The sequence below is a fragment of the Anabrus simplex genome, chromosome X, assembly GCF_040414725.1.
Source record: "Anabrus simplex isolate iqAnaSimp1 chromosome X, ASM4041472v1, whole genome shotgun sequence".
Taxonomy (NCBI): Eukaryota; Metazoa; Arthropoda; class Insecta; order Orthoptera; family Tettigoniidae; genus Anabrus; species Anabrus simplex.
The window spans coordinates 153,419,966-153,447,769 of record NC_090279.1 but is presented as its reverse complement, the minus strand read 5'-3'; the positions used below and the strand labels follow the sequence as shown (position 1 = coordinate 153,447,769).

General features: G+C 40.2%; 1 protein-coding gene across 1 annotated transcript in view; it reads right to left on the bottom strand.

Annotated features, from left to right (window-relative positions):
• Positions 1-24,426, bottom strand: part of LOC136886020 (F-box/LRR-repeat protein fbxl-1) — a 32,291-nt gene extending 7,865 nt beyond the window's left edge. Inside the window, exon 1 of the mRNA XM_067158733.2 lies at positions 24,304-24,426. The gene's annotated coding sequence lies outside the window, so the exon portion shown is untranslated. The remainder of the gene's footprint in view (positions 1-24,303) is intronic.
• Positions 24,427-27,804: the final 3,378 nt, after the last annotated feature.

The window sequence follows — 27,804 nt, the reverse complement described above, 5'->3', positions numbered from 1 at the left end:
AGTACATTGCACGTATATAAAAGACGCCACTTACAAACTTGCTTGTTATCCGCGAATTTCTGCGACCACAAAAGTCACATTTTTCAAGAATGATGACATCTACACATGGTAGATTGTCTGACTGTGCTGTTTTGAACGTTTCTTCTGTCATTTCGAAGTTATTCGCGATCATGAATAATAAACAATCGGCTTTTAGCAACGGCTGATGCACAACGCCTGGTAGAGCTCCATGCGGTACTGGATCGTGACGTCACAGCGCGCCGCTTACGTCAGAGGCCGTTTCACTCGCCTTGCGGAAAGGCACTATTAAATATTTTTTTAATGGTAGAAAACAAGGCAACATACCACAATGTAATACGTTTACGTACTATTTCATTGGTGTACTTTTCAAAAAAAATATTTTTGAAAATGATGCATGTTCCCAATTGGTACCATTTTCTTCGTCGGGTAATATGATGGCCCAGTAGTACGTGGCATTGCCAGAGCAAATGTATTAAATGCAATTAACCGAATCTCCCACCCTGAGCCTATCAAAATTATCTGTTGCCTATTTTCTCCCAGTTTGCCTTGAACTTCAATACTAAGGTTCTATATGTGCAGTATGTTGCTGTAAGAACCTAAATAAGCCCTCCTCCCACACCCTACAACCCCTGTACCCTAGATTTCATAAAAAAAATATGTGCACCTTAATTTCTTCCTTCTCTATTTTGAACTGAAGTACTGAGTTTCACCCATATATGATACCACGGTTTTCCCGTGATGCTGTTGGCGGAACGTGACTGGGGGCAGATGGAGAAGCGCTGCTGGTAAGGGAAGAGGAAACTGTTCTGCCTATATGTAGAGTGGAAGGGAGGGGTGTTTAATTAGGTGGACTAGTAAACTAAAGTTCTCAACATTTAGAGTTTATGCAACAAAATTCACTCAATAAGGCTCAGCCATAGACACACAAGGGAGATTCAGTTTACTCTGCCATATAGTAAAACAAAACTGAAGAGCAGACAGGCAGACGGCATCAAATTAAAATGTGTGCACACAGTAGCTGAGGCCATATGATCGTTATTCATTAATTTTCCTGCATTCCAGAAAAAATGCTGTATACTATGGTTGTCCCCCTGTGGATGCAGCTGGTAGAATACATTCACACTATCCCATGCCCATCGTAAAGGGGGTCACAGGCCGCTGATCTTAGGAGCAACCTTGGTTCCCCTAGCCGAGTTTGGCATAGCTTCCACTTAATTGTGTCAGGTTCCTTGCTTTGTTCTATATCCGACCGCTCTTGGTGAACTCTTGTTTTTTTTCAACCCAAACTGTATCAGGTCTGCGAGGCCTAGTGAATCTTTAATTTTCATGCCCTTCATGATCAATGCATTTCCTTTGTTGATATTTTCATTTTTCAAAGTGGAAGGTCTCTTCCAATTTTCCCTCCAATTAGTATTAATAGAGGATGGCTGCTGCGAAGTACTTCCCCTTAAAACAATAATCACCCTCACTACCAGTATGGTTTTCCTGAAGGACAACCCCAACCCTAACATTGATCAGCGAAAAATACACTGGCAGAAAAAACAATCCAAACACCATGAAATAAGGAATGTAGAATACAGAAATTTTGCAATATATTTACCGAGTAACATATTTAATTGATTAAAGGTACAAGACTACAGGTTAATATCCGCACAAAAATAATCCTTCACAAATGTGCTATGCTGGTTAATTAATAACCGATATCGCCTGAATGTTGAACGCATGCATGCAAACGTGCATGCATTGGATCATACAGGTGCCAGATATCAGCTTGTGGGATGGAGTTCTATGCCTGTTGCACTTGGTCGGTCAATACAGCGATGGTTAATGCCGGTTGTGGATGATGCTGTAGTTGTCGTCCAATGATGTCCCATACGTGCTCAACTGGGGGCAGATCGGGGGATCGAGCAGGCCATGGCAACATGTCGACACTCTGTACAGCAAGTTGGGTTACAACAGTGGCATGGGGGGCGTGCATTATGCTGTTGAAAAATACCCCAAAAATGCTGTTTGTGAATGACAGCACAACAGGTCGAATCACCAGACGGACATACACATCTGCAGTCAGGTCGCGTGGGATAACCACAAGAGTGCTCCTTCTGTCATAGAAAATTGCTCCCCAGACCAGAACTCCTAGTGTAAGTCCAGTGTGTCAACGCCGCAGACAGATGGAATGCAGGCTCTCACCTGGCCTACTTCTAACCAACACACAGCCATCACTAGCACCAAGACAGAACTAGCTTTCATCAGAAAACATAACGGACCTCCACTGCATCCTCCAATGAGCTCTCAGTTGACGCCACTGAAGTTGCAGACGGAGGTGGTTTGCGGTAAGTGGAATGCAATACACGCCGCAGGGTGTCTGGCTCGGAGCTGTCCTTCAAGTATCTAGTTTTGAACAGTTCATTCCGTCACTGTGGTGCCAACTGCCGCTCGAATTGCTGCTGCAGACGCAGTCAGCTGCGCCACAGCCATACGCCGAATATGGTGGTCCTCCCTCTCAGTGGTGCCACGGGGATGTCCGGCGCCCTGTCTTCTAGCGAGTGTACTTTCTCATGACCACGGCTGCCAGCACACATGCACAGTGGAGACATTCCTGTCAAGACGTTCTGCAATAGCATGGAAGGAACATCCACCTTCACGTAGCCCTATTATACGGCCTCGTTCAACAGCAGTGAGCTGTTAATACTGGCCTCTTCGTCGTCGTAAAGGCATTCTCAACCCACTCAGAGTCACTCCGTCCAATCTCACAGGTAACTAATGATCTTGCATAGTACAGCCCGTATTTAAATCAAACCTGATGTGCAATGTCATGGGGCCGATACTAGCGCCACGTTAATGAGATTTGTGGGAAATTTGAATCAACATCATCTTTTAGATGTATAAACATGCCTACCAATGTTCATTAATCTAGCACAACCCCTTCTTGGTGTTTGGATATATATTGTTCTGCCAGTGTATATTTCATGTGATAAGTCAGAGACATCCACTCCTGTTTTCGAGGAACTAGTATCTCCTCTCTCATGACCAATTACCAGGCCATTCAGCCACTACCAATGGTTCACTAATTACACTAATTAGGACATGACTAAAGGGACCTGCACCATAAAAATAATTACCTTGTTCCAGATTACCCCCAAGGATAACTACAAAAATAAAACAACCTAATTAATGGAATTTCTGCAAATGCCTAGAGGAATCCTTCAACTGATCTCTGCAGATCTTGTATTATTATTCATCTAGAAAGATGTGAACAAAAGTTTGCCCCCTTCTCTTTCTGTGAAATGCTACTTACTTCAAACAAGCACTCCAGGTAAATGCAGAATACAGTGAAACCTCGATTCTCCGTTTTTCGAGGGACCGTGAAAATAAAACGTACAACACGGGAAAACGGAAAATCCGGGAATGAATGAAAACTATCAATTTGGCTGAACATCACAAAAATGAAATATGTATAATTATAATCTTACAAAAACTCCTAAACCAAACCAAACTACAGCCCCAGTGAGACTTTGCCTGCCAAGCGACCGCTGCTCAGCCCGAAGGCCTGCAGATTACGAGGGGCGCATCGTCAGTGCGACGAATCCTCTCGGCCGATATTCCTGGCTCTGTAGATCGGGGTCGCCATCTCACCATTAGATACGGTAGCTCCACAATTAAAGGTAATCACGTAGGCTAAGTGGACCTGGAACCAGACTTATATCCAGGTAAAATTGCCTGACCTGGTCGCAATCGAACCCGGGCCCTCTGGATGAGAGCCGGGCATGTTAGACCGCGAACCGCATTAATTACCGGTACGCGAGTTCAAAATCTCGATATTTTATATTCAATTTTACAGGGGAATCTTCGTCAGTTTCCCGTGAAAACTTCTTTCAGTTCAGCAACTTTGATTACGCTAGCCAAACTCTTCGAAAAATCTAACAACGCCAAGCCAAACGACAATCGACCACAAGTAGCTTTTAATTCTCTCATCTAATAAAATAAAGCATATTAGATACAAAAGCACCCAAAATGATGGCGAAATCCGTTCATTTCTTAATCTTTCATTGTAATTTGGTCTCCGGTATACTGTTCGTAGTCAGTTTCTGGAAATCTCGTACCGCGCAAATTAGGCCTACATCGACTTTTAAAGGTTATGTTGAACTCGAAAACATGGTTTCGAATGTAAGTATCGATTCTTAAAAGTTCTCGAATACATTATATTCAATTCTGCGCGTCACAAATCCAATCAAATTGGAAAGATAAAAGAAATATAAAAACTTCAGAAATTACGGTTATTCGTGACCTTGAGGTCATCTGGAAAGTGCGCTCGCCGCACATATCAGTACGAGTTTGAAATGATACCAATCATTTAAAATGTAACGTGCGCAAGTAATACGACTGCGGTTTTTGGTATTTTAACACGAAAACGTAAAATTCCCAGTCTTACATTAGTAACAGTAATAGGCAATCCCAAGACCTCCCATGGCTTTCTTTTTTTTTTTAATGTAAGGTGCAACATCTGTTTTCGTCTCGCTAACATAATCATGTACGATAATATAAAAAATACTGAATTTGTGTTAAGGAGCAGTTTCGATTCCTGCCTGAAAGCCCACTTAGGTCTGCAGTGCCCTGAGCAAAGTGCCGAAAACCCCTTCGGCAGTACGATCGAAAAAATGTAAATAAGAAAACATCTAACCCTGGACATAATATGGACGTTTTATAAGTGCGAACATTTGACGAAACTCGTTCCGTCTTCACGCAGAGCTGTAGAAATGCGCCGTGTCTTCTAGCAATTGCTGTGGCCACTCTCTGCCCTATGATTTTCCGAGATTCTCTAAACAATACCACCCGAATGCGATGCTAAGATGCAAGTTCACCGCCGATCGCCAAGATCCATAAATATGCCATAGCCGTCCTTTCGTGAGATACAGTTTATTAAAAAACGATTGATCGAGGATTTAGCGTTGATGGGACTGGAATTTCTGGACGGTTGATCCGGGAAATCGTTTCTTCGAGGAACGGATAATGCGGGACTTTTACAACGTGATTTAATTACGATGCTCTCGGGACCACGTAATATGAACGCATATTCCGGGAAAACGTACTTTCCGGGAACGGATAATCGAGGTTCCACTGTATCTGCAGATTTGCCTTTCTCCAATTTTCTCTTCTTAGAAAGCAAATCTCCTGCATTTTTGAAATTATGTAATGATCTCTTCTCTGTACAAAATTGGAACCTACAGTGTATCAGGCTGTAGTAACAGAGAACTGGCAACTCTTTATAATGGCAGGTGCATGATGATGTGTGAATTAGCTAATTGTTTGGTGGATATGAAATATATTGCCAAAACAGGAGTAGTTTTGAAGGGAGACTCCTACCAGCCTGTCATAACACTCAATGTCATAATTGCAGACATCTCCAATATCACCAGAGACAGCACAGCAACAAAGATCATGTACGCAGGTGATACGGCGATTAGGGCAGCTGACAATGACCCTCAATTAACTTCAGAAGTAGGCAGAGAGAATATTCTTACAGCAAATCCTCACAGTTCACATGACTTTTGAAAGATATATAAACAAGCAAGAGTACTGTCCAGCAAACTTCCAGAAATAGCATAAAAAATTAAATATATCAGAATCACTTTGTAAACAATGCTAAAATCCTTCAGATTACACACAAAAGGAAGAGCAATCTATCCCCTGTGGGTAGGGGCGGTAGAACAACACCCACAGTATTCCCTGCCTGTCATAAGAGGCGACTACAATGGACCCCAGGGGCTCCCAAATTGGGAGTGTTGGTTGGCAACCAGGGGGCCCTTAGCTGAGTCATGGCACTGCTTCCACTTATTTGTGCCAGGCTCGTCACTTCCCTCTATCCTATCCATCCTCTCTTGGTCAACTCTTGCTCTTTTTCGACCCCGGTGGTATTAGGTTTCTGAGTCCTAGGGAGTCTTTCATTTTCACGCCCTTCATGACCCTTGTCTTCCTTTGGCCGATACCTTCATTTTTCAGTGTTGGATCCCTTCCATTTTTTCTCTCTGATCAGTGTTATACAGAGGATAGTTGCCTAGTTGCACTTCCTCTTAAAACAATATCACCACCACTACCACCACCACACGGGAAGTAAGTGACCGTGGCCTTCATTAAGGTACAGCCCAAGTATTTGCCTGGTGTGGAAATGACAAGGAAGAGCAACTACACTTGCAACAAACACTGCAATGACCATGTTCAGATCAGCTATATTACCAACAGCAACATACTGAAACAATTTCATCTCCAGTATCATTAGGTGTGGGGAAAACATCATGACCAACACTGGCCTCAGAGCTGATCAAAGATATCAGAATACCACTGTATCAATCGAACACAGATGACATTCAAAATACTCTTCATCTTCTGAGAAAGAAGAAAAACTTCATCTGGAGCAAGTTTAACTCATCAGGTGCCTTGGCAACAAATGAGCAGACAAAATCACTACAAACTAAGGCACACAGTGATACAGTTTTCACCAGAAGATGTGTGTCAGCAAATGCTTCCATGAACCTTTGAAAGCTACAGGTGTGAGCTGTGACCACTATCATGTTAGAGTCTGTAAAAGGAGACCAGATAACTAATCTCTGCACAGAATAAGAGAGTCTCAAACAAAAAACTGAATCAGTTATGAGTATTTCTTTTTTGTTTGCTCTTATAGCATTTTCCTGTTCATAGCTATCTGGCTGCAGCAAAGTTTATAATAAAATAATTACAAGAACACTACTGATCCATTTATTTACTTCAGTGATAATCCTTCACAAGATACAGTATGTATTAAATTAAGTGCATGTAGTACTTTATTAATGATATCAGGTTGTTACTGTATTCTTCAGTTTTTCAGACGGCTGTAAAATGCTCCATTCCAGGATGCTACAGTAATTATGAAAGTAATCTATCCCCTTATTTTATGCAACTATCCACTGGTAATAATAAATCATATACATATTTCATGATAAAGCAACGAAAAGTATATGCATTATTGTTCCAATATAATTGGCCCATTATCGGAAATTGTACGTTTTCCTAACTCAATTTTAGTAGCCAGCGTTTTAACCGTGTGCTCATAAGCTGGTAACTAGCACACCTACCAAGAGGCATTATCAAAGGGTAGAGAAAGATCCAACTATTCAATACCCTTTGATAGTGATCAATTGTCAACATGGACCATAATGAATCTCTTTTAGAAGAAATTATGCCTGTTAGGTCATCAGATGATATAGATTCTGATTTCCATAGGGAACTAGAAATATTGTCCTGAAAGAGTAAATCATAATTTCAACATAATTGGAAACGCTGGCGGTTTTGTCTGTTATAGAGAAATTAGTAGTGTGCAGTAATTCTAATACATGCGGTTGGCAACTATGCAGAGTTTCAGCCACCCGCCACCTATAGAGCTAATTATAGTTTTAACACAAATTGCGACTCGTTTGGAAAACTAGTCTCACGAAGAAATCCGATCAGTTATTCAATTTCTGTGGGCGAAACATATAAGCAAGGCTGAAATTCACCGGCAACTGAAAGAGGTTTACGGAGATATTATACCATATCTCCAATAACCTGGGAGATAATGTAAACAACAAAAACACATGGTAAATTTGGTGGTACTGTCCATCTTTTAGTAAGGCGTTAAAAATGCTTCACATGTTAAGTAATGTTATTTCTGCGAAAAAGTTATGTACATCATCTAAATCCATTTATCTCCACTTTTCACTTTTTTAAAGCTGTTTATTTTCAATTTATAATTGATACTCATGCATTAAAGTGCCTTTTGTGAGGGGCAATGTGTAAACAGTGGAACAGGCATTGCAGTTTTCAGTAGCGGTCATTTAACTAACATACAACCCATGTGCTTTCTGTTTACTGCTGTGTTCCGGGTGTTATTGGCGTGATAGTGACTTCGCATATTACTATGAGTTTCTTTCGTACTAATGTTTAGTAATATATCATTAAGTTTGTAGTCATTCTTTGTCTTGGTGCTTAGGGTTTAGGTAATTGTTTTAATTTACGTTTACATAACCTTTGTTAAAGTTCTGTGTGGAGTGAAGGTGGGCGAGCCCAGCCGGCCCTTCTCATGTTAAGCATAAGAAGGGAAAATCATTAAGATGTTGAGAAAAACAGTGTGTTCTCAACATTTTTAAGAAGTTTAGTGACACGAATTCTGGTAGTACTCTCGAAAATGTGATGAAGTTAGTACCCACTATTCTTAATGTCATCCCACAGCATATTATGCAATCGTGTGGTGCGTGTCGAGTAGATGATATGTCATTGCAATCGGGAAGGCAAGTTTTAAGTTTCAAAGTTATAAATCCAATTGAATGTATGTGGAGCCAAGTTAATGGCCATGTGGCTAAGAACAACAAAACTTTCATGCTTGCGGAAGTAAGAAAACTGTTGCTGGAAAGGAATGAAATAGTGACACCTCAACGTTGGGAAATGTGTGTAAAACACGTCATCAGGACAGAAGGAAAACAAATGTAGGATACAGACCAGTTAGTATACAATGCCACTGAACAGATAGTGATAAACGTGAACGACTCTGACAGTGATTACGATGATGATATGGAGAGAACTGAGTAACCTATCTTTCTTCCGGAGGTGACATTGGTGAGTACATTAGCCTTCAGAATTGTATTTAATATCATCTTGATTGATTCTGGTGATTTTATAAATGTTGTGTTCTTCTTATTACATATTAGTTACAGATTATTTGAACTACTTACTGATCTCGCGGCTTCTTGACTGATGTTTTCATGCAACTAGTACTGCAACGCACACATAGCCGGACATGTTATTCTTATCTCCCAGGTGCTGTAATTTAAGATAGGGTATAATGTCTCGAAGGCATGTCGCAGAATGGTGTCGAAAGATTGCGGATGGCAGAGAAAAGATACCCGATGAGGACTGCAGTGGCCCACCCAACACGGCATCAAGATTTGAACACAGCTCATGTGGAGGAGGTGAATCAGGACAACCGGAGGATCGCTATACAGCATATGACGGTAGAACTGATAATGTGATAGAGATTATTATAATTTTATTAAATACATCTATTCAATACATAATCTTCAATATGGACAAAAAAATGAAATTTATAAACTACACGAATTGATAATGCCGTTCAAAGCGTTCGTTACATTGTTCGCGATATTCTGCAGTACCAGAAAGTTTGTTTCCAATGGGTTACATGAAATCTGTCCAACCAACACAAGGAGAAGAGCATGGAGCAAGTCTGCAAATTTTGCAAAGGTTCTCTAGAGAAGGGAGCAGTTTTCTTCACCGCACTGTCACAGGTGACGATACATGGATCCACCACTACACCCCCATCAGTAATGGAGTATGAACACACCTCCTCTCCACAGACAAAGAAGTTTAAGGTGATGCCATTTGCCGGAAAGATCATGCTCACAGTGTTCTGGGACAGCATGGGTGTCGTGCTCATGGAATTTTTGGAAAGAGGGTACACAGTGACCGCTGGCTGATACTGCGAGACCTTGACATGACTGAGCAAAGCAATCAGGAAGAAAAGGCCAGGACTTCTCATCGAGGGCTTAATCTTCCTTTACGGCAACGCACAACCTCGTACAGCTCAGCAGACCACCAAGCTGTTGAAGCAGTTTCACCGGGACATCAACGACCACACTCCCTACAGCCCAGACCTCGCTTAAAGCAACTTTCACCTCTTTCCTCACATGAACAAGCACCTAGGAGGCCAACGATTCACTTCAGACAAGGTGAATACTTCGCAACAATGTGGTTGAACACACAAGGACAGGTTTTATATTAGGAAGGAATACTCAAACTCATCCCCTAACACAAGTGCCTAAACCGATATGGTGACTATGTTCTATATAATAGGAATTAAATGAGGGGTGTTCCACCATTCAACACAATATATAATACATAATACAGTATGCACCAAAATATACAGTACTGGAAATTGTGTTAGTCTTATTGTCATTAACTTACTTATCGAGATGATAGTGTAAATGTTCAGAATGTTCTCCATTGCGCTGTAGGCAGTGTTCATAATGATCACGCAGATTTTCCAACATATTCTGGAACATAGGTTGCTGCAGAGTCCCGAAGAACGAGACTATCTTCAGACGTAATGCAGGCACAGTTTTGGGTGGATCTGGACAATTAAAAATTTGCTCCTTTAACATTCCCCACAAGTAAGCATCAGGTGGTATGAGATTAGGGGAATGTGATGGGTAGAGGAACTCAGGCCTGCAGGAAATTACTTGTCCTGGAAAGATTTCTTGGCAGCATAGCCATAGTCTGTCGAGTGGTGTGGCAGGTTGCCCCGTCTTGTTGGAACCATTGCCTATTCATCTGCATGTACCTGGCACGAAAAAAGCTTCTTATATCCTGAATAAATGGCCTGATCACCATGTTCCCACAGCATTCCTGGTAAGTAAGAGGTGCACCATCATCATTCTCTATGAAATACGGACCTAGCACAGCATTTCCTGACACTGCACACCAAATCGTCACACGCAGACTATGTAGTGGTTTCTGGACTATAGTGTCTGGCCTCTCGAAACCAAGAAAGCGAGTTGTTTGGTGATTGATAAAACCGTCCAAGTGAATGTGACTTTCGTCGGAGAACCACACGTTGAACAAGAAATCTGAATCCTCGTACACCATGGCCAAAAATCGAGCACAATATTTCACCCTGACATGCCTATCGTGCTCCGTCAATCGTTGTCCAACCTGTATTCGGTACGGAAAATCCACCTATGTCTTTAAACAATCGTCGAAGTGACGTAGGACTGATGTTTAATTTCAGGGCTGTTCGCCGAAGACTTCGCTTTGGAGACTGCAACACCTGATTGAGGACACGTCCATGATTTTCATTTGTGGACACAGTTACTGGCCTACCAGACCTTCCCTTGCATTGACACAATACACTATCCGTACGACGAAATTTTTTAACAATAGATAGCATAACTGCGTTGCTAGGTGCTGGCTTATTGAAGTGTTCACGATATTGTTCCACCGCTGACTTTAAAATCGGCCGACCTTAATAACTGTTTCCGTACGAGCGAAAATAATACTCCACTATAAACACCTTTTCCTCCATCGCGAGACCCATTGTCACTTCCAATCACAGAGCACAACGTTCTTTACACAACTAACAATTCATCATGGCGATGTAACAAACGCAGACACTCAGGCAAGCGCATGCGCGAAAATGAGTACTGTATATTTTGGCGCATACCGTATTTATTAAGTGAAAACCGGTATTGATTCCCTTGGAATCATCATCAGTTCATAGTAAATAAATAAATCAAAGGATCTTAACATCAATCAACATGAAATCTGCCTTTAAATATATTTACGATGGTTGACATGGGTTATATGACATTCTTTCAAAAAGGTAATATCCTTGTTAATGATAGTTATCTTTCTCCTCAGATTTAAATATTTGTAAGCTTTTTTTATGTGCCTGATTGGCCGTACTATCATAAGTTATGATTTTCATTTCTGTGTTGACATATAACTTAAATAATAAGAATTAACTGAGTGGAACATCGCTGCATGATGCAGCAGAAAATCAGGATCTAACTATGTATCGAATTAGACCTGCCATCGCAGTTTAGGCCCTGGTCTATCAGCCACTTTTACTGTTTACGACACTAACCGACTAATGTGAGAATCTGAATTCCACTCCCCTTTTTAGATAACCATACAACCATATGCTACACTGTGCCTACCAGTGACAAAACTACTTCGATAAATTTTTAATATTTTTTACAACAAAGGAAGGTCTTATGGCAACAATGGGATATGAAAGGGTTAGGAGTGAGAAGGAAGCGGCCCCAGCATTTGTTTGGTGTGAAAATAGGAAACCAAGGGAAAACATTTCAGGGCTGCCAACAGTGGGGTTCAAACCTACCATCTCTTGAATGCAAGTTTACATCTGTGCACTCCTAACCCCACAGCCAACTCGCTCTGTTTGGGGGTGTTTGAAGCAATGCCTACCCTGAGGAATTCTTCAGAATAAAAAAATTATAAATACTGCACCATTATGACACGCGGTGCTTTTGATGGTGATTCGTCTGTCGAATAGGTATGTAAAGCAATGACCAGACCCCTTGGTGCTATCTGACAGGATTAGGCTACGTGCAGGCACGGGCTATCACACTCTTCCTTCCTACTATCATATATCACGTCATTCATTTCATCTCAACTCTTCTGATGAGGCTGACTTCAGGAAGGGCAGCCGGTCGTAAAAACTAGCTACAAAGGTTCATCTTACTTTGTACTTAACCACACAGAGGAAAGGGGCACGGGTTGGACAAATACTGTGAAATTATGTAATGAGATTTCTTTCTACTGTCCATGTATAATATTACCTTGATGCGCTTCACTGAGCAACCACTAGAGAGTGACATTCGGCAGTAGCAATGTGCCGAGTTTTCTTCTGTAGTGCGCTGAGAGGCAAAGTGAAACAGCCTCTCAAGCCACTTTTATTTTATTTTGCATGCTGCTGGTCAGCTCCTAAGCTTCACACGTGCACACTTCTCTCCCTACCAGTATCCATTCTCTTGAGGCATGACTCAGCATAGGCCCCACAGACCCATACAGCAAGACACATGGGAATTAGTAGTCGTTGGCTGCAAGGTGGCTTAATTCACTCCAAGGACCCAAGTGCGCTACTACGAATGATGAGACACTTATTTCTATCAACTCTAAAAATTCCAGTAGAAAGAATCTCCAAAATTACGTTAATTTTGGAGCAGATGAAGCAAACCGCAGCTGATTCTTCCTTGAAGCACCCTTTTTTTCATTGTGTGGCCTTTCAGCTTTTTGTTTCTAATACAATAAGTTTGCTGGTTCCCAACTAAAGCCTAACGATTTTGTTACTGGCTTGCAATTACTAAAGCAAGCTATTCAATCACACTTTTACACTCAAGGAAATAGCACCGTTCTGGGAAACAAAGTGTCCGGGCAGCTGATCTCCACGCAAATGCTATGTTTACAGTCTTCATTCACTTGGGGCTTGCACCAGACTGAAGAGGACCACACCCAAGGTAAGTAGATTTATTTATCGTATGGCTTTTAGTGCCCGGACTGACCCTGGACATATTGGCTCGCCTGGTGCAGGTCTTTCCGTTTTACATCCATACGCGATCTGTTCATATTAGATAATGAGGTACGGAGAGGTTGAAACCCGGTGTCAGCACGTAGCCTACTCTGGTTGAATAACATCAAAGGATCTGCTCAAGCTTTACACCGCCATCTGACAGATGAATCACCATCAACAGCATCATATGCTGTAACTCCATATGAGCACTACTGAGAGGTTTGTAATTTAATCCAGGCTTCTGGTATACAATCTCGTGATTAGAAATTGCATGCCACCACCTCCCCTACCTGCCGGGCAACATTCCCATGTTGAATATTTTTTCATCCAATGGGACTCGAACTGGCTAACCATGTCAGACTACATAGACTTCAAAGCCTTAACGATCATGGCCAACAGGTGGGCTATGGTAAGTAGAATAAAGAATAGGTAGGCTATAACTTACAGGTGCACTATACCAGAGAGTTAAAGAGGAAAGATTACATTAAAGAAGCTCACCATCGTTAATTCACTTACAGGTACTCAGAAATGCTATTAGATATATTCATTAGAATACAAGGAACAAGTAGAGATGTGAAAATACTGGCTTTTATACAATTACCTGACATATACCACATAGGCCTAGAACTGTACACTATATATGACTAGGAGAGCATATGGCGACCATGTTTACTGGCTGACTAGGGAGTGAGGACTTAATTGGGTGTTGGACAGACACAGAGATTTAATATAAAAAACTAAGTCAGAATTTCCACTACCGCGCATGTGTGAAGAATTTGATTATTTAACACTTCAACATGGACAGTAAGAATGCTTGTGAGAAGTATGATGACACACCACCCTGTTTCCTTCTATAGACAGAACACTTCGTACACCTGTCTGAATGTGAAGTAAGCCAGGCCTACCAACTCTTTCTCGCAAAAGAAAGGAGGTGTAACACCTGTTGGATATGCACATATCCACAGCAGGTTATGGATTATTCAAAAAATACATACCATGACAAATAAAAATACTCAACTTTTTAATCACTGAACAGGAAAGTAATGTTATTGGGGCTTAAAAGGAGGGGAGAAGAGGGTAATCACCTTATATCTAAGTAGAACCCTCAGTAAGGTGAGTAAACTGCTTATTACATTCAATGATTTTGTTGTATTCTGCTTACAAGCTATTGAAACAGGATGCAGGTTCCACACTCTGGACTTCATGTCCTGTAACCCCAAGTGGTAACATTACTTTAAGGTTGATACTGCTAATGATACGTCTTGTGCACATGTGAAAGTTGAAGAAGGGATGGTAAACAGCTGCAGTTCGACAAGTCGACATTACCACGTACTCGTAATAATGGTAGAATTACTGTCAATTCAGGATGGTATTTAATTAATGACATCATGGCTCGGCAACTTGAGCCAGTGGTATGGGGTGACAAAGCTTACTCTGTTCAGAACAGCTATGAACAAACAACAATTCATGCTACTGATCGCCAACGTTCTGCGACGACATGGCACATGAAGAAAAAGAAGAAGTAAACACATTATGTGGTATTGTGTAGTAAAGTAATCAAGAAATGATTTGTAAATATTGGAATTGGACTTTGTGCATTGTTTCAAGTGGTGTTTAATTGCAGATGAAAGTATGATAAATGACCTTAGCGAGCAATTTGAAATTCAAGTATACAGACATTGTAGAGAAATTTGGATATCAAAACAAACCTCTACGGTAATCTTCGAGTACCGTTTTAACACATTACCTCCAACTTTTGTTACTTGTGAACTTGCAATGTAATTTTTTTTACAAGTTGTTTTACATCGCACTGACATGTCTTATGACGACGATGAGACAGGAAAGTGCTAGAAGTGGGAAGGAAGTGGCCATGGCCTTTATTAAGGTACAGCCCCAGTGTTTGCCTGGCGTGATAATGGGAAACCACGGAAAACCCTCTTCTGGGCTGCCGACAGTGGGGTTCAAACTCACTATCTCCCGAATACTGGATACACTGAAGCGACTGCAGCTATAGGGCTTGGTGAAATGTAATGTAATACTGCTCCACGCATTATTTCGCATCGTTCATACAACCTTTTGTGCTTTTCTCATATTTTTAACCTGCATCCTCATTGGTAAATTGCTCCCCAATGATCGAACCCTCAAGCGATATCGAAGAAATCTCTTTTGAGTTTTATTGGATGTTCATACTTTCCACTAATTTAATGGCTGTGATTTCTATGCTAATTTATATCATCAGTATACAGTTTGTTGTGTGAAATGATCATTTTCTGTTCTGTTTCTTTGTGTACTCAGTATGCATTTTTATGCAAATTTTAATGTCAGATGTGGCCTCTTGACATCATAGTTTCATCAGTTGACCTTCAACAATTTCAAGGGATATACTGACTTAACCATAAGGTCATAAACATGGCTACCACAGCAAAATGGTCCATAATGCTTGTTAAATACGTTCTTTTAATAATCACTTCATAATTTCATAATTTTCACAATGAATAACCCTCTTTGGTCATGGAAGAATTCGCCCTTTAGGTTAAAAATATTCTAAAATCCAAACTGGCAATGGTTAGCTTCTTTACTGAACCCAATAGGAGAATAGACTTACAATAAGTTCAAAATGTCTGACAAGTTTCTACTGAGGCAGATATTCACTCATTTCTGCCAACATGTTATTTTGATTACAGTATTACTTTATGTTACATCTAACCACCGCCGTCTCAATCCTACATACTGCCTGCTGTATGCTATGCGGTTAACATACTTCTCAACGTGAGCTCTTAGTGTCACGAACCTCCGCTACGGGCACCAGCTAACGCACCCAACTTATCTCCGTACTCACGCTATTGTGTTCCAGTGCGTTTGCATCGAGCACTTATGTGTGTGTGTGTGTGTGTCTCTGGTTGTAAAATGATTCTGTTGTGTTCCTCTCTGTATATCAAAGCAGGAAATCCAAATTCTTCAGGTGTGAGGATTCCTGTTATCCCCCCAAATAAAGAAATTTGGGAAAATTGGCTTAACGCTATATCAAGGCAAGGATCAACCAAGGGTAATCAATGGATTAGAGATGGAGATAAAAGATAAAACTAAAAGAAAAATATATTGAAGCCAGAGAGCGTGCCTCCATTACCTTCAAACCAGAAAAATAGCTCCACGAAAGACCAGACAGCGTCAAGATATTTCTTCGGAAGAAATCTGTGATGAAACAAGCTCTTCAACCGCAGGAAATACATTGATGACGTGTACGAAATTCATTTGAACAACAATGTATCCATCCAAGTCAATATTCCAACGAGTAAGAATGACAGCAGTGATCAGAAAATCAGATATTAGAGGCTCCGATCAAGAATTCTGAGATTGCGATAACAGCTGATGACTTACCATAATGAAGTTAAAAGACTACAGAAACAATTCGAAGATGGCCGAGAAATTTCTAGTCTGAATAAAATAAAGGAAGCGCCAGATATTAAGGAAAAAGGACCGTTTTTAAAAATCAAATTCATAATTTTCGCAAGACAAAATCTGGGCAGTCAGAACAAATCACGCGGTACTATGTGGCGTGGGGAATAGTATCCCAATCAGTTACGTTCAAAGCAGGACTGCTGGTCTAGTGTTAGCTCCGTCACAACGTACTTTGGACAGGTAGCCTAAATAGAAAATATTGATAGTGTTTGTCGGTATTTCTCAATTAGTGAAGGAAAGACTTAGAGCTGAATGTAAAACTCAACAGATATCGCCGATTAAATGGCTAATTAGGAAAAGGTCCTCTACAACCGAACCAGTGACAAGTTCCTTTGCGTGGTCAATGTTGAAGGTGTATGCAGCACAGATATTGTAAAATCTCCTGCTCTCGCGAATCAACTGTTGTGTTTTCTTGTAATCCGACTTTCAAAGAAGTTCGCTAGTCCTGCTGCCTACTTCCTCGTTAAAGGCTTAGAAGTCTCCGATCTATCCCTTTTAGTTCAGAAATTATTACTGTAATGCATTTCGGCAAAACAATCCAGATTGTGTGCATTTCTATTCACCAGCAGATAAAATACAATGGTTGAATGATGATTTCATCGAGTACGTTAATAATTCGGTTGGAATCAAAACATAAAAAACTGAAGTGTCTGACTAATGAGACGGCAGATGCTGTCTCACTAAATGTGAAATCTATAGTGGAGTGTGTCTCTTATCTGTTACAAAATCGGTTATTTTATGAACTCACTAGATGATTTTCTGGAGACACAGTAGATGCTCTTTTTAGTTCAGTGAGACTGGGTGGTGGATTTAATGACATGACGAAAGCACGCACTGCATTATGTGCTATAAAACGAATCCTGAAAACTGGTCATGAACAAAGAGTCAGTGAAATAGTGATAGAATTCCTTTTGCCTCCACTGCTGGTAAATAACAGTGAGAAAAGGACTGAAAAGGTGCTCCGTTACTCGTGTCAAGAAAATTCTGAAATTTGTATGTACCATGCACCATGGGATGATCCTTGTATATCTAATGTAACTGGTAATATTTTATGTTTCTATATCTTAAGCCAAGCTCAAATGTCAAATATTAGATTCCGTATGTGCATTTTCTTCTCAATTAGTAACATGTTAAGGATTATTTTTCATTTTATATTGGTGTTACGGACCAACTCTCATATAAACAACATGTGCCCTGGGTGTGGTGAGTGCTGCCATCTGCAATGTCGCTGTAAACACAATTCTCGCGGCACAGAGCAGGCAGTATATAGAGATTGAGACGGCGGTGCATCTAACCAAATCTTTTCATTGTGGTAACTGTTGTACTTGCTCTGAAATCATGCCTATAATGTTACCCGTGGCTTACTAACTCACAGGAGCCATGCATGCACTCTTAAATAAAACCAATGACTTGAATATCGATTATGTATAAAGAAAGGCTTATTTCTTCTGCAAAAGAATGGTGGAACAGAAGAACAGACATTGAAGCAATCTTTAGTAATTTCTATGGATCTTAGTAGGGCCCCCAAGTACATTGCAGGACTGCTTCAACAAAGTGCATACTTGAGCTTTAAAGCCCAACAGCATTTGCAAGCAGTCCAAGAAGGTGCAGGAATTTCTTTTCAAAAAGTAACCACATACAATATTCATGGTCGACAGGCTGTACCAACACAAACTGTTATGTTACATGTGTGTTTTGTCTGGCGGTGAAAGAGAATAGTCTTTACATGGGAAAGTGCTTATGAAGAGCCTTCTGAGAGAAGCTGAAAATATGAGAATTACAGAGGAGCCAACTATTACGGATTGTCCGTAATTATTACGGATTTCACCTCACGATTACGGAGGTACGGTCAAAGGGGAGATTATTACGGAAAAGCTGACACTATCACGAAAAAAATAATTTTCGAAGGAAACAAAAAAGCAAAATGTTGAGTCCTTTCGAGCCTTTCTCCTAAATCGACTTTATTTCAATGCTTGTGAGTTGGCAATGCTACTTATTCGATCGTGACTTCCTTTTGCTACCCATAAGCGTTGTAAAATTCATTGTGAATGAAGGAGCTCAGGCGCTACTCTTCTCCACTACAAATCCTTCAGTAATGTTGTATTTGCTGTGTTAAGTGTACCTGACAGTTGACAGAAAGATTAAGAAAGAAGTGAGGCCTACATTAAGCACATCTGCACTGGTATCGCTTATGGTTCAGAAAATGAAAATGTCATCACAGTCGGAAAGATGCTTCAAGAAAAACTACACTGAAAAGCAGCTTCTGCGTGAGAAACAAGCTACAAGGAAAGTTTTATCATAGAACGAACAGGTTGCATGCAAATGTTATTGTGTAATATGATATACTTTTGGATAGATTGCTAGAGGGAAGGGCAAAAGGGGTGTCGTTATCAGGAAGGAAGGCGTATGCTTTGGACTTGAAATTTTTCTCGAGGGTGAAGGGCGATTACTGATAATCCACTTCAAAGTTGGCACCTCTGGAATTATTATCAACACATTCAGAACAAAATGAGATTTTGCTCACTGGACTGCGCAAGGATATAATTTTCTCTGTATGAAGGTGCAAGAAAAGACGCTATTATATGCAATAACCATGATGAAATGTAACCATCAATGACCATGTAACAGATAAATTTGCAAGAAAAAAAATTTGGAACTGCTCTACAAAAGAATTTAAGGCAAGACATTCTGCCTGCCCATTCCTTAACAAGTAGCTTCACCACACTGGTGCTTATGCACTTGAATTCGTTTTCTAAAGTTACTCTGAAATTAAGTTCACACTTTCATGTGCACTGTCTGTATTCTCTGTATTCCACAATTCTCACCAAAATGTTCACCATTACCAGCATAACAAATTATGACTGTCACGCCTTTCTGCACCCAAGTACATAGATATAGCAGACACAATGAGGTCAATACACCAACTTGCATTAATGACGACATAAATTCCTCCACTTTTCCATCGGGCTGTTATGAACTTAAATGAGTGGGTAAATAATTTTATAGTGCAAAATCTCAGTTCATATACCACAATGGTAACATTACCGGTCCACTAAAATCTTAAAGTGACGTTAGGTGCTTGTATTTGAATAGCAGAAAAATAAGAAACAAACTTGGGAAAATAAGAAATTTTACGTCACATTGATATTAGATAGGAGAAAATTCACAAAAGCTAATGATGGGAAACGATACATGAAGTACCTTAGATGGCATATCATTCCTTTATATTTGCCAGGAACCCACTATTCCACAAGAAGTATTTTTATTTATGTAGTTGAATTATTATTTTTATTAGCATATGGTAACGTACACAAAACAATACAAAGATTAAATATACATGAACAGTAAGCACAAAATATTATATACACCATTACAAGATATACACATTATAACATTAAAAACAATCATGCAAGCAAAAGGGTTCAAAGAGTTAGATCTAAATTCTCTAGCCATCATATGGCCTCAGCAGAAGCCACCACGAAGTCCTGGATGTATCCAACGAATGCCCTTCCAATGCATTCAGTGACAATATGGTCGATAGTCTGCTTCATTGCACCACAGTCACAGGCTGGAGAAAATCTCATACCCCATTTAAACATGATTGATCCACATCTCCCATGGTTAGTACGGACCCATGTCTTGCGGGGCAAATCAAAGCCAGCTGGAAGATTCTTAAAATGAACAATGTCTGCCATTGAGTCGGAGCTACGCTGTTCCACTCTTGTTGCCAATCAGCTTTTGGATTGAAATCCCTCCTAACAAGTTGAATGAAAATTGAGATTATGTAAATCTGCAAAACGTGACCATTTTTCTTGTTGCTACTGGCAGCCTGCAATGAAGACAATTTTACTAGTCTCTTCTATCAAGCTCGGATCATATCTGACAACAGGACTGCCATGTTATCCATTGCTTATTAATTGTGATGCTCTCATAGGAGTGCCATATTGAATCTCTAAGCAGTTTTCCTTTGCATACAGTCAATGGAAGTTTTTGTAACAATTTAACAGGACTCCTGGGGATACTTGAGGCCTTTTAGCATTTGTGGCCCTAACCTGGGGGTTTACACCCCTAAATGACCTTTGCTTGCCCTCAAAACAACGATCTAACCAATCCAGGCCAATGCTCTTTCCGCCAGACACTTTAAGAACAGGCAAAAGTTGAATTCCTGCTTTGTCCACTCCTGAACACAGAACGAGCTGCTATGCCATAAAGCCTCTTACTTCGTTGACAATGGCAAGTCCTCCTGTAAACGCCAAGGTAAATTTCTTGATGGTATTAACTATGCAGGAGGTAGGTTAGGTTATGAAGCACAAGGTCAGTAGCATTCAGTCGAGCCGACACCGCAAGTGACACAAACTTGCCACACACGAGGAGACGTCCTAACATCTCTTCTCTCCATGGGAAGTTATTCTTTCCTCAGAAAGGTAGATTTCCATGAGTCTCCCATTAGACCAACATCAGGACCGTAGCAAGATTACTTTCACCTTGTACTTCAGAATTCCATTTCATCCAACCTACTCACCAAAATTAGTGAAAAGCTTCTTATACGAAAATGGCATCATTATTATTATTATACTTTGGACGAGTATTATATCATCATACAAATATGTCTTATCACAAGTTTAAAGCTTAATTATCATAATTCTCCTAGACCATCCTATATTTAATGTGAAAATACATTGACAAACAACAAGAAGTCCATTTAACATTTAGACTATTTTAACCAGATCATGAATCCATGTGAATGATTATAAATATAACTCATATGGTGTTTTGATTATACATAGTGTTATGTGATCTCTATTATAAAAAGGACATTGACCTAGAAGATAACACAGGGCTACAAATTAAAGAAATATTAAGAGGTTTAAAAAACAAACCTTCCTTTGAATATTACTGAATAGGTTGTCAGACAACAAGTAGCTTAAACAAAATCCAAATAATTTTTAACTAAATTCTGAATCCTGTGAATGTTCGTAAATGTACTTATGTGATGTTTTCTTTTGTATAATGTGTATATGTATTCTTTATTCTATGGGACATTGACAAAGAAGACAGAATAGTGCTACACCATTTAAAGAAATGTTAATAGTTTTCAAGACAAGTTATCCGATGAGCATTTTTTAAACTGCTTCAAGAATCTTCACATAATCTAAAAAATGCCTGCCAGTTAGTTAAAAATTGACAAAAATGTATATTTTAATCCATATTATTTTTACACAGTATTAAGATAGCCTGTAAGAGAAAATCAGAATCCCGATTAATTTATGATTTTACGCTGATGGTGCCCACAACTAAGGGCGAAAAATGTCCCAATTTGATTGTAATGTAGAAGTCATAAGCATTCCGAAGACGAATGTATAGTACGCAAACCTTTTCTTGATCTCCAGTTCCCATTCAGCACTAGGGAGTTCAGGTATCAAGAAAAGGTTCGCGTACTATAATGTATTGAATAGATTGAACATTTTTATAAACGTACTTGTTTTAAGATAGACCGTTCAAGATTCGCTCAAATGTCCTCTAGCTTTTCCTCTGTTAAAACTTTGTGTGTGTGTGTTTGCATGCTCTTTATTGAACAATGAGCCAGTACTTTCAAATTTATTTACAATTACGACAATCTGTACTCGTGAAGGTGCTACTTCACCAGGAAATTGCTGAACACATGCACCGTGTTCCTGTCGAGCAGACTCGTACTTGAAAGAACTTTTCATATGAAAATACAGTGTTGCAATGATAACTGTCTCACCATGTCAACAGCTGAGATTCAGACTGGTGACCAAGGCTTGCACGGTTGAACATTTGCACGCTGCTTTCAAGTTCATGAACTATGCGCGCGCCTCCCGTACAGCTGCTTAGGCCCCGGAGAGTAGCAACACCGCTGGACAGTCTGGGCTTATAAGAGGGACCTGGTACTGTGGCAACCATGCATGTAAATCACAGTTTTTTTCCATAGAGGGGTCACGTAACCATCAATTAATTAACAATCATTTACCATTGTTACTACATTTTATATGCACTTCAGACCAGAGCTATAACAATTCGATTACTTCAACAAGCCGAATCTTTTCTTCCGTCGTATTAAATTCTTCTAACTACTCTACTCGTAACTCTTTCTCTCGCTAATTAACTAATCTATCAACCTTAAAATGCTGAGAGAGCAGCAGTAGCACACCAGTATCAGTATAACCTGTTGCTGGGCAGAAGTGTAGTTCTTTAGAAACCGCCGGAAGCCTTGCTTATTAGTTGTAACGTCGTCCGAGGTGCGTCATACAGGTTATCTCACAGTATCGTTTGTCATGATCATGGGAAGTTTCAACTCTAACAGATCAAAGTACAGAATCGTCTTTTCGCAGAGGAAGCAAGTGGAATGGTTTACGAATTCACATTTCACACAGTTGGAAAGTAAATGTAAAAATTAACTGCAAACTTTAAAATACTTAGCTACTTCGATCATGTGTATTAAGCCCCATTCACAATGCAAACGTAACGTAACGTTAACTTAGAAGTTAGCGGCCATCTTATCTAATAGATCCATTCACAATGCGCCGACCTAAACTTAACTGCGAGTCCGTAAAATTAAGGGATTGCAAACTTCAAGCTCTTGCGGTTAATTTTACGTTAACTTTAAGAACCAGCCAATCAGAGCAGAGGTAAACATTGTGTGTTGTGCACGATATAATGACTTCTTTCGACGAAACACTTGTAATTCTCTTTCAAAATAATCTTTGTGTATAGGCTATGTATGATAGAAGGAAAAAGAATTACAAATACGCTATACCGAAAAATAATAGTTGGAAATTAATATCCTGTAGTAATGAAATCTGACAAATGGCGGGAGACAAGCCCGCAGCGCTGACAAACGGACGAGAGACAATCCCTGTCATAAATAAAACAGTGTCCCTGTATATTTCTTAACATTATGACGGACTACTAGTTTACGAAAACGATATCATCCAAACAAATAGATCCAAACAACTCATCGGGGTGTGATAGATAGGGTCATAGATGTCGGTAAAGGAGACCTTACATTTCTTTTTATTAGAAAAGGGGAAGCAAATCGTAAGAAAGGCAAACAGTTCAGGCTTCATCCGCATGTCCAAAACGACCTGATGAGGGTCATTTCTTACAGTAGATTACCGAAATCGCCCTGAGATAACCTCCTTTGATTCAAGGGATGAACCCAATTTCTGCACCGTTGTTTAGATCGCCTTTTCAGGTACCGTAGGCCTACACAGCTCCCAGGAGCAAAGAAATAGATGTTTGAATATGAATTCCGCTACCACGTTGTTTGATTCCATCGAGGTATTGAAATATAAAACTGCGAGATAGCCCAAAACCTGGCTTCCGTACTAAATAACATGGCAGTGTTTTGATTGGCTGCTGTGTACTCTTTACGTTAATGTTACGTGCTCCATTGTGAATACCACAAATTTTACGTTAATTTTACGGTTACGTCACGGCGTTAAGTTTACGGTTACGTTTGCATTGTGAATGGGGCCTTACTGCTATTCGCTTTGCTATGGGTTGAAATAATAATAGTAAATACAAAACTGCTGATTTAATAGCACTCTATCATCCCAGATCAAATAAAACTCTACAAGATCGAACACTGCTTGAAAACTTTCCAAGTCAAACACAGAAGAATGTATATAGAAAATTTGTTTGGCGACACAAGTGTAGATGTCCTAACGAATGATAGATTAAATAGAACATACCTGAGCCTTCTACAAGGCCTTAAACGATGCAATTATATATCCAAAACGAATACAGTACGCGCAACTTCTAGCGGTACAAGTTTTACTCAAAGTGAATGCTGTTTACTGGGTACTATCTTGTCTTGTCTTCTTCTTCTTGGTTAGTTGTTGGACATCGTCGTAAGACGCTACGTCCAGTCACTGGTTTGCGGGTTAATTAATGTCTGGGATAGGTGCCAACATTAGAAGAAAATAGTACACTACGAAAGAGGAGGGTTAGCTATGTAATGAAGCTAATTGCAGCAGGTAATGATGAAACTTAGGAAAATACCAATGATATATAGGCTAAACTATCAGGGCATAACACAAAAACACCGGGGCACAGGGTTCTAATTCTTCACGTCTGTGTGGTCTGTCACGACGTCTTACTACAAACAAACAAGACCGGACCACAAATAAGGGTTAGTATGTGCAAGTCCGTACCTAGAGGAAAGGAAAAGGTTACAAATGGATGTTACCTGTAACTAAAAGATGGATGATTAAGTCTACAACGTGAAAAGTCGGTTAGAACACTAAACACGAAAAGTTTAACGGCAGTTGGTAACCCGCATGAAAAAGCTTACCTATGAATTCGCGACGGTGATCTCGAGTGGAACCGAACAGAGCCGAGATGTTCCGAATGGCTCCTCACAAAGAGGATTGTGGCTCCTCATCCTGGGTTCCCGAGCAGAAGTTCCCGAGACACAAGTAACCAGTCCAGCCTAGTTCATGAACCTAAAAGAGCCGCTCCCAGCTATAGTTCGTGGAACCGAAGAGAGCCGTTCATAAGTATGTTCATATGTCTGACTGAAAAAAGATGGGAGTTACAGTACTGACTGCTCGGCCACATGGACATAAGGTACTTTCAAGAAGAGTAAGGCGATAGAGATGTGTAGGCGTACAGACATGATTTAGGCGGAGTCGGATGAGTGTAGAATGCTCCTACAATTCTATTGCAATAGCCGTATGTTTTACTTGGAAGGAGTGGAGTGCCCCAATAAAAGAAGAATCTCATCCTGTAAGGACTTTAACAGATGCTTCACTTGGACATTTTGTCCCATGTTTTCTATTAATTCTTCAAATTTCTTAGAGACGTTGCGACATTTGTCGGTAGAAGTAACATTTGAATTACAGTGTAAAGCCGTGACAGAGGGAGATGCTGATAGTTGTGCGTGGGAATCCGAAGGTTTCCCTTGGGGACTTGGCTTCCGTGATGTAGATGCAGGCTCGTTAGGAGTAGCAGGTATCAAACGCACTACTGGAGTGCCAGAATGTTCTGGAACCGTCTTCGGATTACTTATCAAATTCAGATATGATGCCCTGTCATAACCTGGTTTAACGGGTGGGCGGGGAGGGTTACTAACCACCATAGTAAATTTACGCTTTCGAGGGAGAGTTTCTTCCGATTGGGAAGGTCTATTGGGTAAAGGAGGGAAATGTTGTGGCATCAGAAGGGGGTTGGATATGGACTGTAATGGGGCAAAATAGTTTTTCACTTCTAAATATGATTTGTTTTCACCACTCATAATGCGTTTGATTTCTTTCTGTTGTTTGTGGATTTCACAACATTTAGGCCCGCAGGATGATTTTCTGCACAATTAGCGCATTTAACTAGGTGGTGAGTGCAATCTTCGGTAGAGTGATTAAGGGAACATTTTCCACATCTCGGCTCCCTGGAACGACAATTAGTAGCGGTATCGGTATGTCCATACCGCTGACATCGTTGGCATAATAAAGGAGAGAATATAAAGGCCTGAACCTCTAAAATGACCTTCAAAATGGACACACTTTTCGGAAGTTGTTGACTTTCAAATACAACCTTTACAGTACCTGTAGGGATATATTCAGTTTTTCCCTCTTTGGATGATCGTCTATTTAGACGTTGTACTTTCACTACAGGATATGGCGATTCTAAATAGGTGAGAATGTCGGATTCGGAAATAGTAGTGTCTACTCCCCGTACTACCCCTACTCGATGAATATTCGAGGACGGAATAAAAGCTGTCAATTTCTTTTCCTTAAGAATGGGATGAGAAAGAAAGGCGTCTGCAGCCTTACTAGACATGAAAGTAATTTGGATCCTATTTCTTCCCTTCCTATGGATGGCCTTGACTTCACCAATTTGCCTCTCAAAGAAAATCCGACCCAGAGTCATAGGGTGAATATGTCCTATTTTATTTTGAGATTTGGTCGATTATACATATACTATGTAGGGGCCAAGATGAGTGTTAGAATATGTAGATACAGGAACGTGCTGGCACTGATCCATGTCACATATTGTATCTTGAGAACGGTCTCGTTGGGTATCAGTATTACTAGCGTCCATGGGTAAGTTCTCACGCATGGCATCATTGCCAATATCAGGTGGTCTTCCTAAAGGGCCACCGCCACTATCTATAGACATAGTACTCCGAAAGGTGAGGACACAATACTAGCCCCGAAACAAACACAAGAGAAGAAGTACTAGGATACAAACACAAACATAAAACACTCTACTTATCTACAGACGTGAAAAAGCCGCTGCTCCAGTGACCGGAGAAAGACGTGTGCACTGCACAACAGCCGAACACCGAATGGGACCAACAGAATGATGTTGTCTTGTCTTGTCTTCATAATTTGATGGGCTACTGGGTACTGGGTTGAGGAGTAGGCGGCAAGGCTCCCGGTTCCAGTAGTACTGCCAACCGAATGGAAATGAAATCTGTTTAGTTTATTTTCCGGGTTGAACCATGTTATTGTTATCTGTACATTACGTACAGTTTGCCGACGTTTCGAATACACTGCAGTATTATTTTTCATGGAGACTGAAATACCCCTACTCGATCCGAGGTAACCAGTCTCCCAGGCAGCAATCACACAACAAGGGTGGTTAGGACCTAGGGAAGGTTTTCATTCCCGGGCGGGCCAACTAGAAGGTAACGCCTTCTCTCTGGCCAGGAGATTCGGCGGGTTTGGTGGACTGCTGAAGTTGGAAGAGGGGGATGGAGGTTTGATTTGGTGAAGGAGCTGGGATGTGTCTCGACCTCTTGACTAAGTGCTTTATTGATATTTCAACTATTACAGCTGACTTGTTACATGAGTTTTTTGGTTTGTACAATTATAGTTGTGATTTTGCATTTACATGATTACATTAGGGCCTATATGATTATTGTTGTTACATTTGCAGATGCTGGTTTGTCCCCCTTTCTCTCTTTTTTAACACTTTATAGGGTTTTTTTGTGATATGTACAATATTTACATTTTTTTACAATAACTTTGTTTTTATAGTATACGGTACATGGGTTATGATCGTTTCAATATTTACAGTTTTTACAGGATACAAGTGCATATGTGAGGTTGTTGCATTGTACAATTTGACAATTTTACCTAGTATTTACAGTTAGTTAGTTTTTATTTTTTTATTTTTTTTGCACTTTGATCTTAGGCAAGAGGCCGAGAAGCGATAACAGATTTTGGTGAACGAGTTCAATAAACAATAACCAC